This window comes from Phoenix dactylifera, chromosome 1, assembly GCF_051530095.1.
Source record: "Phoenix dactylifera cultivar Ajwa chromosome 1, Ajwa_hap1_PhDact_Kaust_v1.1, whole genome shotgun sequence".
Taxonomy (NCBI): Eukaryota; Viridiplantae; Streptophyta; class Magnoliopsida; order Arecales; family Arecaceae; genus Phoenix; species Phoenix dactylifera.
In genome coordinates, this window is record NC_143190.1 from 11,873,905 (window position 1) to 11,887,225 (window position 13,321).

Below are 13,321 nucleotides of genomic sequence, written 5' to 3' on the forward strand. Positions count from 1 at the left end.
CGGCTTCTCCCCCGACCTCCGCGTCGGCGGCCTCGACCTCGGCCTCCTCTTCCTCCTCGAGCGGCGGGGGCAGATCGGACTCCCCCTCATCGCCGAGCCCCGATCTCGGCCGAATCCCCGAAAGATCGAGCTGAGGGCAGAACCGTGCTATCTGCCACCGGAAGTTTTCAAAGCCCCGGAGGAACCCGTCCACGGTCTCCTCCTCTAGCATGTAGCAGAACTCCTCTGACCCCTTGAAGAGCTTCACGGCATTTTGGGCTTGCTCGAGCGCCCTCTTTTCTCGAACCTCGAGCTGCTCGATCTTTAGGCGGAGAACTCCGCCTTCGCACTTAAATCCCGCGGCTTTGGAGCGGGACTCCACGAGTCGCGCCTCGGCGGCGCGCAGCTCGGACCTCGTCAAGGAGTGGGTGGCTCTCTCTTCCTCGAGCTCGCTGACGGTCGCAAGCCACCCGACCTCGGCGGCCTCCCTCCGCGTGAGGGCCTCAGCCAACACGGCCTCCAACTCCGCTTGGATCACTTAATGATTCGAGTTGACCCATGCTTTAAGAAAAATCAGTATGACTGATTTAGGTGTCTCCTTAACCAGATTGAATCTAGTTCTTATTAATCTGACTTAATGAAGTCAGTGGGAGGATCTAGATTAACCGGTTCTTCTCATCCATTTTCAATAAAATCAAATCCTCTAAAATTATTAGGTTTTTAAAACGAAATAGTTATGGAGATAACTAAGCCATAGCCTCCCATTAAGTTGGGTAAAAATGGGTCTAATGGCTAGATAATCATTGGAGGCGCCACATGCCTGGTGAATATTTGACCATTGGAATTGTCATTCAATATATGATGAGTCGAGTATATTTTCAATAGATGATCAGATGGGCCGAGCCACACTCGGGCTTGGTCATCTATTAGTAGATTACACGGAATCCTATCATTTAATGGTTGGACCTAACTAGAATTCTTGGTGGAGGCGCCACATGCCTGCCAAAGAAACTAGGGGGCAAAATTATTACTAGAAATTGTTTGATGAAACAATTACTTCAGAACCTACCAATAGGTGTATATGGATTGGCTGAGACACATTCGGGCCCATATGCGATCTATTGGGTTCTAGTGCCCACTAAAGAGTTAAGTGTAATTCTTCAAATTTGAGGTAGAGGCTACAAATTTGTATAAAACAGTGGGAGGACCTTTAGACTAAAGTCCAAGTCTTTAGGATATTGTCAATTCATATACTAATAGCTGATTTTCTTTTTATGCAGAAATGACCACTAGTTTGTTACTTCGTTCATTATTGGATAATGACAAGTTGACTGGACCAAATTTCAATAACTGGCTTAGAAAACTTAAGATTGTGCTAGAGTATGAACGAATTCTTTATGTGATAACGGATCCAGCACCTGAGCAGCCTGCTGCTAATGCATGGGGTACAGTCAGAGAAACTTATCAGAAGTGGCTCAATGACTGTATCACTGTCCGATACATTATGCTTGTAGTAATGAGCGACGAGTTCAGTCGCCGGTTTGAGAATGCCTAGCCTGAAGAAATCGTTCAAGTGTTGAACGAATCTTTTGGCACTCCCGACGACGTTGAAAAGCATAAGACTAGTTGTGCTATTTTCAGCACACGAATGAAGGATGGGGCATCGATAACTAATCATATATTGTACATGATTGAGTTGATCAAGCGCCTGAGCACTCTCGGTTTTTTCCTTCATAATCAATTGGAAAAAGATGCTATACTGAACTATCTTCCTAATTCGTACAGCCCATTTCTCACCAACTTTCGTATGACAAAATCGGTAGTAAATTATCACCAATTGTTGGGTTTACTACAAACTTTTGAGAAGGATCACCAACTCCTAAAAGGGTCGGTGAATTTAGTGGGAGGTTCGTCCAGAAGTCGTAGTTCCTTTAAGAAAGGAAAGAAGAAAAATAAAAATCAAAAGAAAAAAGGTGCATTGTACTGAGCAAAGTCAGACTAAGAAGAAGAAGGCTGATCAAAGTAAGGCTGAGTACTTCTTCTGTAAAAAGTAGGAGCATTGGAAGAAGAATTGTCCTCAATACATTGCCTCTCTAGACCCGAACAGGCCAAAGAAAAAGATGCAATCAGTTGCAGATCAAGGTACTTATATGATAATACCTTGTAATTTTTTAATTTGTGATAATTCGACCTAGGTATTGGATACCAGAAATTCTTTTAAGATTTGTAGTTCGTTGCAGGGACTTCAGGTCAGTGAGAGATTTGGAGAAAGCGAAAGATTTCTAAATGTTGGAGATGGAAGATCAGTTCCAGTTCTAGCTTTAGGGATTCTAAAACTTGTATTCAATTCTCAAATAATAGTCTTAAGTGACTGTCCTCGGTACATTGCCTCTCTAGACCCGAACATGCCAAAGAAAAAGATGCAATCAGTTGCAGATCAAGGTGCTTATATGATAATACCTTGTAATTTTTTAATTTGTGATAATTCGACCTAGGTATTGGATAACAGAAATCCTTTTAAGATTTGTAATTCGTTACAGGGACTTCAGATCAATGAGAGATTTGGAGAAAGCGATGATAATACCTTGTAATTTTTCAATTAGTTGCAGATCAAGGTACTTATATGATAATACCTTGTAATTTTTCAATTTGTGATAATTCGACCTAGGTATTGGATAACAGAAATCCTTTTAAGATTTGTAATTCATTACAGGGACTTCAGATCAATGAGAGATTTGGAGAAAGCGAAAGATTTCTAAACATTGAAGATGGAAGATCAGTTCCAGTTCTAGCTTTAGGGATTCTAAAACTTGTATTCAATTCTCAAATAATAGTCTTAAGTGACTGTCACTTTTATCCTTCTTTTTAATTGAATGTAATTTTTGTAGGCCTTTTGGCCATAAATGGTTATGAGATTTCAATAAAAAGAGATTATTGTGATATCATTATGAATGGTGTTACTGTAATGCATGGACATTTGAGCAATGAAATTTATATATTGTCACAGTCGTTAATGTAATGTACAAGTCAAGTAAGCGACCTAGAATAGATAATGTCACGGATGTCTACCTTTGGCATCATAGGCTAGATCATATTAATAAGAACAGGATGAACAGGTTAAGTATAGAGGAAATCCTCAATGTTAATGATTGTGAATCATTGACAACCTGCAAGTTATGTCTTCTTGGTAAGATGACCAAGTCATCTTTTACCGAAAAAGGTGAACGAGCCAGTGTCTTATTGACCCTTGTACATTCTGATGTATGTGGGCCAATGAGCACAAATGCTAGAGATGGGTATTCATATTTCATTATATGGTTATGTCTATTTAATGAGACATAAATTCGAATCATTTGAAATGTTCAAATTATATCGTAATGCAGTAGAAAAACAAACTGGAAGGAGTATTAAAACTCTTCGATCAGATCGAGGAGGTGAATACCTCACCAGTGAGTTTTTGACATATCTATGAGAAAATAAAATTCTCTCCCAATGGACTCCTCATGATACACGGCAATATAATGGTGTGTCAGAAAGGAGAAATCGAACACTATTAGACATGGTTCGATCCATGATGGGATTTGCTGATTTGCCCATATCCTTTTGAGGATATGCACTTGAGTCAACTTGTTATATATTTAATAAGGTTCCAAGTAAATCTGTGAATAAAATACCACATGAGATGTGGACGGGACGTAAACCGGTACCTTCGCACCTTAGGGTTTGGGGGTGTCCGGCTTATGTCAAACGTTCTTTAGTTTCTTTGTCGGTTACCCTAAAGAAACTAAAGGATATTATTTCTACCTTGCTGAAGAACAAAAGTTGTTCGTAAGTAATAGAGTTGTATTCTTAGAAAAGAAATTCCTTGGAGAAGGGAATAGAAGCTCTAATGTAGAACTTAGGGAAGTTTAACATGTAAAAGATCCAACACCATCCACTAAACCTATTGAGTCAGATTTGATTAGATTAGATCTCGAACCCATCTTAGATGCACCATTAAGGCGATCAGGTAGAGTACCACGTCAGCCGGACAGATACTGCGATTTCTTGGTCCGGGACGGGGATCCTGTCGAACTTGATGAAAACGATGAGGATCCGATCACCTATATGAATGCTATGCAGAGGCATGACTCTGATGCATGACTTGGAGCCATGCAATCTGAAATGAAATCCATGAAAGTCAATGATGTATAGACATTAGTTGACCCACCCGAAGGAATTAAACCCATAGGGTGTAAGTGGATTTTCAAAAGAAAACAAGGTGCAGACGAAAAAGTAGAGACCTATAAAGCCCAACTGGTTGCCAAAAGATATCGTCAGCATTATGGTATTGACTATGACGATACGTTTTCTTCTGTGGCAATGCTCAAGTCCATTCGGATTATGCTTGTGATAGCAGCACACTTAGATTATGAGATCGGACAGATGGATGTTAAAACCGCCTTTCTAAATGAAAATTTAGAAGAGAAAGTATATATGATACAACATGAAAATTTTACATCTGCAGATGAGTCTAAAGTGTGCAAGCTTCAAAAATTCATTTATGGATTAAAGCAAACTTCATGGAGTTGAAATATACGTTTTGATAAGGTAATCAAAACATATGGCTTCATTAAGAATGAAGAAGAACCCTGCATTTATAAATGGGTCAATAGTTCAATAATTATATTTTTATTTTTGTATGTGGATGACATTCTATTAATTGGGAATGATGTCCCTACATTATAAGGAATAAAAGTATGGTTATCATCTCAATTTGCCATGAAAGATTTGGGTGAAGCATCTTACATCCTGGGGATGAAAATCTATAGAGATATATCTAAAAGATTGCTTTGATTATCCCAATCTATGTACATTGATACCATGCTGAAGAGGTTCAGCATGATTAATTCTAAAAAATGCTATCTTCCGATGGGCCATGGAATTAACCTCTCCAAGAAGGATTGTCCGACAACTCCTCAAGAAAGAGAGACTATGGATAGAATTTCATATGCTTTGGTAGTGGGATCTATAATGTACGCTATGACATGTACTAGACTAGACGTGGCATACTCACTAGGAGTAGTGAGTAGATACCAGTCTGATCCAGGTAGTAATCATTCGAAGGTTGTAAAAACCATCCTTAAGTATTTAAGAAATACTAAGGACCAGTGGCTTATCTACGGTGATTCTGACTTAAAACTTGAAGGATATACTGATTCCAGTTTCCAGTCAGATCGAGATGATAGCAAGAGCGTGTCGGGTTATATCTTTACTCTTAAGGGTGGTGCTATCTGCTGGAAGAGTTCCAAACAGCACACAATGGCGGATTCTACATGCGAAGCAGAATACATCGCAGCATATGATGCAACCAAGGAAGCCGTATGGTTGCGCAAGTTCATCATCGAGCTTGGAGTGGCACCCTCCATTGATGGTCCAGTTCCTATATTTTGTGATAACACTGGAGCCATAGCTTAGGCAAAGGAACCTAAAGCACATCAGCGGACCAAGCATATTCTACGACGCTATCACCTGGTTCGAGAGATTATCGGACGAGGTGACATTGATCTACAAAAAATTGATACAGAAGAAAATCTGGCTGACCCATTTACCAAAGTCCTCGGCATCAAAGAGTTCAATGAATACAAGTCGAAGATGGAGGGGAGAATTGGCTTTAGGCTAAATGGGAGTTATTGGAAATTGTATCCTAAATGTCAATCGTCAGCATGTTGATGATTGAATTTTGTAAATGAATTGATAAATTAATAAAGTATTATTTGGGATTATTCATCATTTCATCTTCAAATGAATTTTTATATATGATGAAGTTCTTAGAACTTACATTATGATGAAGGAGGATTTATCTTCAAGTCCTTAAAGCTGTTCGCGACCAAATGATATGCTGTTAATAGGACGACAGTATTGTCGAGATTAGGTCGTTGTGAGACATATACGTTGGTTGTCCTCTTAATCAAGGAGTGTGGAGACACTGATATGTCACACAGGTGAAGTGTAGGAGTACATTTCACTGAACGTGACCAATTCCGGAACGCTCTACTGTTAAGAGGTGTTTCGAATGGATATGGGTATAAGTATCCCTCAGACCTGAGATCACCACAGTGATTAGCAAGCAACTCACTATACTTTGGTACCGGACTAGCAGAATTTCTAATTCTGGAATGGAAGGTTATTGGGTGCAGTCAAGTACTTGCAAAATCGGTGCATGAGTCAAGTGGAATTGAGCCCTCCTAGAAACAGAAGATAATGCTTTGTATTCAATTTAGCAAAACTATGGCCAGGATAATTCTTGTGATGAGACACAAGATTTCTAAAGTTGATCATATAGTGGATGTACTTATTACAGAGTTGACAGAACTCTGAGGTCATCCTGGCATTAGGAGTCAAAGGGATAAATTATACAGTAACCATAGTTCAGGATTCCAGAATATTTACTTCGCATATATTCGGCCTATCCGGACGTCGGGTACCATTGCTGGATGGTCACATCGATTAGTGCAAGAAGTCGTTCCTGTACTACCGACTTAGGTTCGAATCTATGAGGTCACACGCATAAAAGTTTTCTAATTGATCAAGATAGCTGATTGATGATTGAGGATAATTTGGTCAATTCGATTGACAAATTATCCTATAAAATAATTAAAGTAATTATTGAAGGATTACTTAGTAATTGGATTACTAATAAACTCAATTTGATTTAGTAAATAGACTAAAGATGAGCCAAATTGAATTGGATTCAATTTTGGGTTAAATCAGGTTTTTCACCTGATTAGGGTCGACTCGAACTAAAGAGGAGTCGACTCGAGATGGGCTAGAGTCGACTCTCTCAGAGAATCTAGAGGACGATCTCTTCTGTTTTCCCAAGTGGAGTCGACTCCAAGCAAGTTGGGGTCGACTCGAGCTTTGAAGGAGTCGACTCGCTGGGCGTATCAAGGGAAGAAGTTCTCTGTTGTCTCAGCTGGGGTCAACTCGAGTCGACTTTGGAGTCGACTCGAATGGGAAGGAGTCGACTCGAGGCGACTTGGAGTCGGCACGAGATCAGGAAGGTCAACTCCTTCCGAAAATTCTGGAGCTCGCGGATGGGCTGAACTTGCGAGATTCAATTCAGAAGTGGTTTTTCAATGAAATCTGATGGGATTTGGATCATGGAACATGTGGAAAAATGGCTAGATGATGATGGAAGATCATCACCATCCATTTCGATCCTATCTCACCCGCATGAACTAACTATTGTTTGAATTTTGAATTTAAACAAAGATAAGATCTATCTTATTGCAACCATCCCCTTCATGCGCCAACAAGATACCAGATTTCATTTGAATTTCGAATTCAAATGATCAGATGGCGTGCCTATAAAAAGGAAGAGTTCCAAGTCGCCAAGTGTATGAGATCATTAAATGAAATTCAGCCTTCATCTCGTCCATTCTTTTTCCTCTAAGTCCATCCCCCCATAGCTGATAGGGTTCCCTAAAAAGAGCTTCTAGATCAGATCTAAGTCCTCTTCAATCCCTATAAACCATTCTTCCAAGTTCTTCCAAGAAGGCAAATCAAAAGTTGATAGCGTTTGGAAAATCAAAGTTCATCAAAGGATGATCTTGCGCAAGCTAGCACTTCCGTGGAATTGGATCAAGCTTCGCGTGGATTACTCGTAGAGGCCAGACAAGTGTGTGGCTACGAAACTCAAGCGTCAGAACCATTACTTTCAGATTTCATAAAGATATGAATCTAGATCCAAAGTTGTATCACTTATAGGTTCCAATCCCCGAGGGTTAAACCTCTTTTGGGGCTCTTCACGGAGTAATCTTCAAAGCCTATTTGATGGGCATTTGAAGATTAGTCAGGTATTATATTAATTGAGTTTAGAACTTAATAATATTATTTCAGATCTGAAATTAATGATGCAATGATTTTAGCATAATCGTTTAAACGATCCCGGTATATTGATCATGAATACTTATAGTGGTACTTTGAAATTTGATTTCTTATGCATGCTAGAATTAAAATATTTTAATTTGGTTTTCCGCTGCGATTTTCGAAATTAAAAGAACTACGTGTAGCTTGATCCCCCTTATGAAGGGTTACGTAGGCAACCCGAACAAGTGCAGCCATTAATTCTGAAAAAGTTTTAAATTTCAGCATGCTATCACTACTAGCATCACCGATCAAACACTTTGAACTATAGCATAATAATATAATATAATTTGATATTATATAACATAACATATCAATGTATTATAATATAATATATTATAATATTGTAATTATAGTATAACACAATAATAAATGTATAAAATATTATTATTATTATTATTATTATTATTATTATATATTAATAAATATAAAGAGATATTTTGTAAATATAATATTTTATTATGGGTATTTTGGTCAAGAAAGAAAAAAATTTATAAATCAAAGAAGCTTTCCGGCACATGCTAAAATTGTTTTTCCAAAGAAGCTCTAAAATAATATATATTAGCTTTTCGTGATCTTCCAATAAGTTGTTTTAGCTTTTTAACAAAGCTAAAACAACTTTTCATTTTTTTACCAAACACCTTTATTCATCCAAAAATATTTTTGGAGGGTTAGAAAGTATTTTACGGCCTACCAAAAGCTCCCTGATGCACATACATGGCTTACAACGATAGGCTACACATATTAAGTAATGGCAGGTGGTGTTGGAGTAATCAACTCAAAAAACTCAAATCCACAAATAATTTAATTCACTGAAACAACAGGTTCCAATGCTTACCTCTTTGATGTCGTTTCCTTTCAATCCAAAATAAAATAAATAATACCTGTAGATCAGTCCAAGGCGTATAGTCACTGACTTTGAAAGAGATTCACCTCTTTACATGTACCGGATTCTGGCGATCCCTCCTCAAGATACAACGGACCGTTGAATCTGTAGGCATGCACAGTACTACAAAATTTCTTGAACTCAGCAAGAACTTTTCTGTATGCTCGTACCCAATAGATTCAGAGCCAAAGGACGACGAGAGATTGGGGAAGAGGAGACCAATGTTGGGTTTTGACCCACATGACCACATCGTGGTCAGTTACGATCCCGTGAGAAGTGGAGGCATTATCCTTGATGGTAGGATAACATAACGGGTCTCACCCTCTGCCTAGATAGGGAACACTGCATCGGTCTCCATCACCGTGTGTTCGAACAGGGGCCAAGAGGGAGATACGAACTAAGGACTTGATCATCCTGAAAACAATGGATCCAGGTACGCTTCCTTTATTTGAAGACTGGTTCATGATCCTATTTATAGATGTTCTTACATGTGGTATCAGAGCCTGGTTCATCCTAGAACCAGATCACAGTGAAAGGGTAGATCACAGGGACAAGGCAATGATCGTTTTGGCCAGCATAGAGGCGATCTGATCATCGCCATGTTGACCTAAACATAACGGGTCTCACCCTCTGCCTAGATAGGGAACACTGCATCGGTCTCCATCACCGTGTGTTCGAACAGGGGCCAAGAGGGAGATACGAACTAAGGACTTGATCATCCTGAAAACAATGGATCCAGGTACGCTTCCTTTATTTGAAGACTGGTTCATGATCCTATTTATAGATGTTCTTACATGTGGTATCAGAGCCTGGTTCATCCTAGAACCAGATCACAGTGAAAGGGTAGATCACAGGGACAAGGCAATGATCGTTTTGGCCAGCATAGAGGCGATCTGATCATCGCCATGTTGACCGGCCGTCACTGGGATGCCGGGATACTGTGCCGAGAGTCGACCATTGCGTTGTCCCTGGATGGCTTTGGCACCATAGAGGCGATCTCATCACCTTCTGGCCCTTTGATAAAGGAGGGGGCAGCCAACACTGGTGCTTTGACCCTGCTGACGCCGGATCTGGCCGGCATATGTCGCCGTGAGCCATAAGAGGATCCGGCGTAGACGCCGGCCATGGTCTCCCTCCCACTCCTAAAAAAAAAAAAAAAGGGACGGGTCGGAAGATAAAACTCACCGGATGATCGCCGTCGGTCGGCGTATTCCTGCGGGTGACGCCGTCGGGCGGCGTTTCGTCCGGCGTCGGGCCCATCCCGGTGGCGCCGTCGGGCGGCACTTCGTCCGGCGGCATGATCGCCGCCCGCCTCTCCTAAGGGCCGACGGGCTGGGTTCGGCGGAACCCTAGCCCGCCGGCGTTGCCCCTGCTGGCGTGCGACCGCCGGTGGGCTCGCCTCCGGGCGGCGAGTCCACCGGAAGGAGGCGGCGCGCTCGTCGCCCGGCGACCGGAGGCTGGCGGGCTGGGTTCGGCGGAACCCTAGCCCGCCGCTAAAAGAGGAGGAAGACGGGTCGGGATCGACCCGTCTTCAGTTCTTTTAAAAAAAAAAATATATTAAATTATTCATAACGGGTCCGGGTTTTGAGTTTTAACCCGAACCCGTAATCGTTAACCCGCTGCATTTAAAAGGGCATAACAGGCATAACGGGTTCGGGTTTTTTTTTTTTTGGGTTTCGATCCGAAACCCGAATTCGTTTAGCCAATAGAAGGGAAATTTTCCGTTAAGCCCTTATGAAACATTTTATTTTTTCATACAGCCCTCCCGGGGATGTTAAAAGAATGAAATATTTCTGTTTAAGTCCCTGTGAAACTTTCTATTTATACTAAAGTCTTAGAGGGCTGTTACAAAATGAAAATGTTTCTATTAAGTCCCTGTAAAGTATTTTATTTATACTGAAATCCCTAGAGGCCTGTTAAAAGATGAAATTGTTTCTGTTAAGCCCCTGTGAAATATTTTATTTATGCTGACATCCTTCCAGGGCTGTAAGAAACAAAATATGTTAATTTAGTCCCTGTAAAATATATTATTTATGCAGAGGTCCTTGTAGGGTAATGTGATAAAAAATAATAATAATAATAAAAAAAAATTGTCATTTATTTTACATTTTAATATACTTGATAGCATGATATGACACATGTACTGATTGTGTAGATTTGTAAAATATTAAATACATGTTTTATTTTAATTTGTCATATTATGAATTGTCAATTATGTGCAATGTCATTATTTTAATTTGATGTCTATATTATGATATAGTTTGGTAGTTGCCAAAGTAACCCAACTAGAATGTTTAATAGACATCAAGTCATCAAATACTCTAATCCCAGGTATTAAGATAATGACTTTGCAAATTATGACTTACAGTTTTTCAATCATGAGATATTATGGATTGGCCCAAAGGTGCACCACTTTCAAATGATTGATTTGCTGAGTTAGGATAATTAATGAGTATCCTTGATTTAATAGGTATTGGATGCTCAAAGGCAACAGACCTATTTAAATTTTGGACCTATATCATTAATTATTCCTAGGTGAATTGGGAATCACCATAATAGTAATTTAGTATTTCATAATTACTACCCAAAGGTGTATTATGGTAATACTGTTTATGTTATTCATCATTATTGCTAACTCAAAGTGTTAATATTGTAAGCATTTTCTTATTGTTAATTTTCTTATTGCAGTATCTATTCCTGTTTCGCTTCATTCGCAAGCTTCATCTGTTACGATCTTTAATGGAACTAATTTCTCAGAGTGGAATGAACAAGTCCAGTTTCACCTAGGTGTTCTGGATCTTGATTTAGCACTCCGATCTGAGAAACCGGCTGACATTACTGATTTGAGCAGCTCGGAAGAAAGGTCTTTTTATAAGACTTGGGAAAGATCGAACAGATTGAGCATTATGTTTATGCGGATGAGTATAGCGAACAATATCAAGTCAACGCTTCCTGAATGTGACAGTGCTCAAGCATTATTGAAAACTGTGGAAGAACGTTTCCGATCTGCTGATAAGTCTCTGGCTGGGACATTAATGGCTAAACTTACCACCATAAAATTTGATGGTACTTGTGGGATGCATGAGCATATCCTTGAAATGACAAATATAGCTGCTAAGCTGAAGGCTCTTGGGATGGATGTGAATGAATCCTTTTTAGTTCAATTTATTTTGAACTCCTTGCCTCCTCAATTTGGATCATTTCAAATTCACTATAACACTATTAAGGATAAGTGGAATGTGAATGAATTGACCAGTATGCTTGTTCAAGAGGAGACAAGACTTAAGCAACAAGGATATCATTCTGTCAATCTTGTAAGTCATGGAGCCAAGAAGAAATGGAAGAAGCCAAGAAAGGGCATGAAGAGTGGACCATCCAAGGGTAAAGAGCCTCATCATGATACCGAGGTTCATAAGAAGAAACAAAACAAAGATAGATGCCATTTTTGCAAAAAATTGGGACACTATCAGAAGGACTGCCATAAACGCAAGGCATGGTTTGAAAAGAAAGGTAAGCCTTTGGCTTATGTATGTTTTGAATCAAACCTTACTGAAGTTCCTTCTAATATTTGGTGGTTTGACTCAGGTTCTAATGTTCATGTTTCAAATACGATGCAGGGATTCCTTACAACCCAGATGCAAGATCCAAATGAGAGTTTTATCGTTTTGGGGAATGGAGTTAGAGTTCCTGTAACAGCTGTTGGAACCTATCGTTTGCTTTTAAATACTGGTTGTCATTTAGATTTGCTTCAGACTCTTTATGTTCCTTCTATTTCTAGAAATTTAATTTCTGTTTCTAAACTTGATGTTGAAGGATATTTCTTTAAAATTGGGAATGGTAGTTTGCGTCTTTTCAAAGACAATGTCTTTCTTGGTTCTGGTGTTTTGTGTGATGGTTTATATAAAGTAAATCTTGATAATCATTTTGCTGAAACTCTTATGACCTTGCATCGTAATGTTGGAATTAAACGAAACATGATAAATGAAAAATCTTCTAACTTGTGGCATAAAAGATTGGGTCATATATCCAAAGAAAGATTAGAGAGATTAGTAAAGGATGGGATTTTGTCAAACTTAGACTTTACTGATCTCGGTATGTGTATAGACTGCATTAAGGGAAAGCAAACCAAACACACAAAGAAAGTTGCCACAAGAAGTGAAGAACTTCTTGAAATTATCCATACAGACATTTGTGGGCCTTTTGACTCCCCATCATTTGGTGGAGAGAAGTATTTTATCACCTTTATTGATGATTTTTCACGTTATGGTTATGTCTATTTGTTGCATGAAAAATCTCAGGCAGTGGATGTCCTAGAGGTATACATTACTGAGGTTGAAAGACAATTAGATAGAAAGGTGAAAATTATCAGGTCTGATAGAGGTGGTGAATATTATGGTAGGTATGATGAAACAGGACAACACCCTGGCCCATTTGCTAAACTCTTAGAAAAGCATGGCATACGTGCTCAATACACTATGCCAGGAACGCCACAGCAGAATGGAGTAGCTGAAAGGCGTAATCGTACACTTATGGATATGGTTAGGAGTA

At 39.4% G+C, this 13,321-nt stretch overlaps 1 long non-coding RNA gene across 1 annotated transcript; it reads left to right on the forward strand.

Annotated features, from left to right (window-relative positions):
* Nucleotides 1-11,435: 11,435 nt before the first annotated feature.
* Nucleotides 11,436-12,585, forward strand: LOC149768489 (uncharacterized). Its single transcript, XR_016401558.1, has 2 exons — nucleotides 11,436-12,283; nucleotides 12,391-12,585. It is a non-coding gene; the product is annotated as an uncharacterized LOC149768489 (long non-coding RNA).
* The last annotated feature ends 736 nt before the right edge of the window (nucleotides 12,586-13,321 follow it).